This window comes from Chelonoidis abingdonii, chromosome 11 (assembly GCF_003597395.2).
Source record: "Chelonoidis abingdonii isolate Lonesome George chromosome 11, CheloAbing_2.0, whole genome shotgun sequence".
NCBI classification, from domain to species: Eukaryota; Metazoa; Chordata; order Testudines; family Testudinidae; genus Chelonoidis; species Chelonoidis abingdonii.
This window is the reverse complement of record NC_133779.1, coordinates 54,010,443-54,015,964: the sequence shown is the minus strand read 5'-3', so window position 1 is coordinate 54,015,964 and position 5,522 is coordinate 54,010,443.

The window sequence follows — 5,522 nt, the reverse complement described above, 5'->3', positions numbered from 1 at the left end:
AGTCTGGTCCTGAAGTTTTTTTGCTGCAGGATGGCCACCTTAAGGTCTGCTATAGTGTGGCCAGGGAGGTTGAAGTGCTCTCCTACAGGTTTTGTATCTGATTTGTGTCCATTTATCCTTTTCCGTAGTGACTGTCCAGTTTGGCCGATGTACAGATCCAGACTAACACGGCTACCCCTCTGATACTTTAGCCAAGAGTACTTCCTAATAGTGAGTGGGATTAGAAGTAGGTGAGAGAGAGACTCCCTGTAGTCCAGTGGTTAGGACAAACTTTTAGCACAATGGTTAGAATACTCACCTGTGAGACTGGAGACCCCATGTTCAAATCCTTTTTTCTCCTCTGACAGAAAGGGGAAAATTGAACTTCACACATCCCAGCTCAGTGCTCTAACTTCTGGGTTAAAAGTTATAAGGTGGGCACCATTACCCTCCTCCCCCTGCTATTTTGTGTGGAGTGAGGCAGGTACTTAATTCATAAGAAACTTGCCACCTAAGTTGCCTGACTCCTGGTGTTGGGTCCCATTCATGGATCATTAGGTAGAGAGAGGTGACTCCTTGCAGCCCAGACTTAGGCCCCTATCTTTGAGAGAGGGTGGGGTTTACTACGTACCCTTTTTGTTGGTATATCCCATTGGCTAGTTTAGGCTTCCCGCCTACCACGTTGGGTGTTTTGGATCTCATTCTAAGATACCTGTATCTCCTCATTAATTTATAAGGAGCCTAGGTATCTAACAAGGCTTTGTGTAGTTGTTCCAGTGATTTTCTAAGCATCTAAAAGTTAGGGGGTATGATGCTTAGCATTGCAATGCCCAAGTCCTTTCATGAATCCCACCCCTGGTGCATAGGTAGCATGCACCTGACATTCCTCCCTCATGTCTGGTCTCTGTTTAGTCATGCCCAAGCAGGGTCTTATTTAAGCTGCAGCCCCTGTGTGAAGATAAAGAAACAATTATGGCTGCTATTTTACTGAAGTCCAGACCTTGACAAAAGAGAATGTTGGAAATACTTCCTCCCTTCTCCCCATACCATGTTTGCTCACAGATTGAGTTGCCTTTTTCTCTACCATATACTGCCTCTGGTGATGGTGATGTTCCACGGGAGTTCTAAAATACTGGGTTTGATTCTCATATCACTTATTAATTTTACACAAGTGAAATTCCATTGACTGCAGTGGATTTATTCCTGATTATATTAATATGAGTGAGTGACAAATCATGCCCACTGGGCACTGTATTTCAGAATAATCTAAAGATAATATTCATCCCTCAACCAGGATTAAAATTTAATAGAAAATTAGTTTCTTATTCTATAAAGTAGTTCAACAATCTTTAAACTTTGTAGGCATTTACAATCAAGTGCTACAGAACCCTATTCAGAGCCAGATTGGTCCTTGTGCCAATTAAGATTCTCATACCATCCTGGTGCCAAACTCCCATTCAATCTAACTTTACCTATGCGAATTCATTCTGTCTACAACCTCCCTCAGCTCGAGATAGGAAATTTTTCCAATGTTATTTTTAGTTTCTCTTAAAGTCTCTTCTACGAGAAACTAAAATGAAGATGAGAAAAACATAATTAGGAGTGCTGTGTTAAAATACAAGAGCAAAGATCAGTGAGAATTCTTGAAATGAGGAAGCAGTTGTTTGTTTTGCCTACTGAAGAATAGAAATCTGGAATGTATGTGCTCTGAAGTCTGTTGATGTTTCCTAAAAATATTTTTCATACTTGGAAATCAGCACTACTGCCAAAAAGAGATGAAAAACTAATTACCAATAGCTGAGAATAAAAAAAATATTGTTCTATCTGAGTTTGCCAGATCAGTTTCTGTCTCGAAGACCAAGTTTTTTGTTTGTTTGTTTGTTTTTTCAAAAGAGTTCTGTTAATGGGAATAGGAAAAAATTGGTGATTTCCTTTGCAATTAACTGGCACTCAGAAGAGATTCATTAACCCATACTGCCTTTACACAAGAAGAATCATGTTAGAATTGTGATGGGAACTCTCAGCTCTAGCATCGCTGTCCTACTGCACCTGCTCCTTAAGCAGTGAGAATTGTTAGTAGGGAGCTAAATCTGAAACCTGATGAGGCCAATGGAAAGACATGCAAGATTATCTCCTCTCCTATTTTCTCTCTGTATTAGCTTTTGCCACCAAGATCCTTAATGGTACTGGTTATGCAGTTATCCAGGTAGTTATGTTAGCAGGTGCAGAGTTTGATCCCCACCTCTTAATATTATCTACACCTTTTTAGTTTTGTTTTTAAATTATTAATCTCCCTCATTTTCGGAGTTAGGAGAGAAGGCCTTCCCCAAGTGCATGGGGCCACTGCAGGATGCAGGAATCAGTTTGGTTTCCATCTCCCACCCCGTGTGTGTGCTGATTCAGATTTTTGTAAATATAAGCCAGTATGAAGGGGCATTGGATCAGAAGGAAAGGAAAACACTGTGACCCATAATCTCAAATGTACAAGGCATTGCTTCTCTGTGTGTTGCAATGCCTAGTCCCTAGAAGCCCTGCCACCTAGTGGAAACCTAGGCCCCAAATTAGACACTCAGGCTCCCCATACAGAGAGTCAAGTACCTAAGAAAGGGGAGAGTCAGGTGGCTAAAAAAAGGATAATCAGAAGCCAGCAAACTGAGTGGAGATCTGCCTAAACTAACCAAGACTGAAATGCGGAGGAGGGGGGTTTAGCTGCTTACGTGGCTGACTTGGTGTGCCTGACTCAAGGGCCAATGACAGATGTCTCTTTCTACTTGTGATCCTCAGCCATAAACCCTCTCCTGAAGCAGGTACATAAATCAGGTCACCCACCTAGGTAATCCTTATCCTGTCAGTCAAAATAATAATAAGGTGATAAGTGTCAATCAGCAAAGATTTTGTCAAAAACAAATTGTGTCAAACCAACCTAATAGCTTTCTTTAACAGATAACAAGCTTTATGGATGGGGGAAGCAGTAGACGTGGTATATCTTGACTTTAATATAAAGCTTTTGATACTCTCTCACATGACCTTCTCATAAACAAACTAGGGAAATGCAACCTAGATAGAGCTACTATAAGGTGGATGCAAAACTGGTTGGAAAACAGTTCCCAGAAAGTAATCATCAGTGGTTTACAGTCATGCTGGAAGGACATAACTAGTAAGGTTCTTCAGGGATCAGTTCTGTGTCCAGTTCTGTTCAATATCTTCATCAATGATTTAGATAGTGGTGGGCAACCTGTGGACCACGGACCGCATGCGGCCCATCAGGGTAACCTGATTTTGGGCCACAAGACATTTTGCTGACTTTGACCATCCACAGGCATGGTCCCCGTAGCTCCCAGTGGCCACAGTTCACCGTTCCCAGAGAGTGGGAGATGCAGGAAACAGTGGCCAGCACGTCTGTATGGTCTGCCGGGAACTGCGGCCACTGGAAGCTGCAGGGGCTATGCCTATGGATGGTCAATGTCAGCAAAGTGTCTCATGGCCCACAATCAGATTACCCTGATGGGCCACATGCAGCCTGCAGTCTGCAGGTTGCCCACCATTGATTTAGATAATGGCATAGAGAGTCCACTTATAAAGTTTGCAGATGATACCAAGCTGGGAGGGGTTGCAAGTGCTTTGGAGGATAGGATTAAAATTCAAAATGATCTGGACAAACTGGAGAAATGGTCTGAAGTAAATAGGAGGAAATTCAATAAAAACAAATGCAAAGTGCTCCACTTAGGAAGAAACACTCTGTACACACACAAAATGGGAAATGACTGCCTAGCAAGGAGTACTGTGGAAAGGGAATGGGGATCAGAGTGGACCACCAGGTGAACATAAGTCAACAGTGTAACACTGTTGCAAAAAAAGCAAATATCATTCTGGGCTGTATTAGCAGGAGTGTTGTAAGCAAGACACGAGTAGTAATTCTTCTGCTCTACTCTGCGCTGATTAGGCTTCAGCTGGATATTGTGTCCCGTTCTGGGAACCACATTTCAGGAAAGATGTGGACAAACTGGAGAAAGTCCAGAGACAAGGAACAAAAACCATTAAAGGTCTAGGAAACATGACCTAAGAGGGAAGATAAACAAACCCAATTTTTTCAAGTCTGGAGAAGAGAAGACATGATAACAGTTTTTAAGTACATAAAGGGTTATTACAAGGAGGAGCAAGAAGAATTGTTTTTCTTAACCTCTGAGGATAGGACAAGAAGCAATGGCCTTAATTGCAGCAAGGGAGGTTGGACATTAGGAAAAACTTCCTAAGTGTAAGGGTGGGTAGGCACTGGAATAAATTGCCTATGGATGTTGAGGAGTCTCCTTCACTGGAGATTTTTAAGAGCAGGTTAGATAAACACCTGTCAGGGATGGTCTAGATCAGTGGTTCCCAAGCTGGGGTTCGGGAATCCCTGGGGGTTCACACAATGTTACAGGGGGTTCGCCATACTAAGGAGATTTATACTTAAATCCCTGAAAATATTCATGTTTAGGAGAGGGTTCATGAGATTTCACGTTTTAGTGAAAGGGGGTCACGGGTTGTTAAAGTCTGGGAACCACTGGTCTAGATAACACTTAATCCTGCCATGAGGGCAGGGGACAGGACTAGATGACCTCTCGAGGTCCCTTCCAGTCCTGTGGTTCTATGATATGATTCTGTGTAAGGTAAACAAAGTGGTTAAGCCACTTAAAAAAGCAAACTGACCAGAGGATGAGGCAGACAGCCTGGCATCTGCACCCCAGCAGGAGAGAGGAACTTTGTCTGGGTTTATTTGTCAAAGAATAAAGCTTGGTCTACGCTACACTTAGGCTGATGCAAGGCAGCTTACGTCGACCTAACTCTGTCAGTGTCTACGCTAAAACGTCGCTCCCGCTGATGTAACTTGCCTGCTACGCTGCCTTGATAACGCCGCCTCTGCGAGAGCCATAGCGCTTAGGTCAGCATAGTTAGGTTGACGCAATGTCAGTGTTGACAATGTAGCCTGGTCTACACTACGCGTTTATACCAAATTTAGCAGCGTGAAACCGAATTAACCCTGCATCCATCTACACAAAGAAGCCCTTTATATCAATATAAAGGGCTCTTAATACCAGTATCTGTAATCCTCCCCGACGCTGAAATCGGTATTGCCATTTCGGTTTAGGGTTAGCGTGGCCGCAGTTCGATGGTATTGGCCTCCGGGCGGTATCCAACAGTGAACCATTGTGACTGCTCTAGACAGCAATCTGAACTCGGATGCACTGGCCAGGTAGACAAGAAAAGCTCTGCCAACTTTTGAATTTCATTTCCTGTTTGGCCAGCGTGGAGCGCTGATCAGCACGGGTGACCATGCAGTCCCAGAATCCAAAAAGAGCTCCAGCATGGACTGTATGGGAGATACTGGATCTGATCGCTGTATGGGGAGACAAATCTGTTCTATCAGAGCTTCGTTCCAAAAGATGAAATGCCAAAGCGTTTGAAAAAATCTCCAAGGCCACGATGGACAGAGGCCACAGCAGGGACTCAGCGCAGTGCTGCGTGACAAGCATAACGGAAAGCCAAAGAATCAAATGGATGCT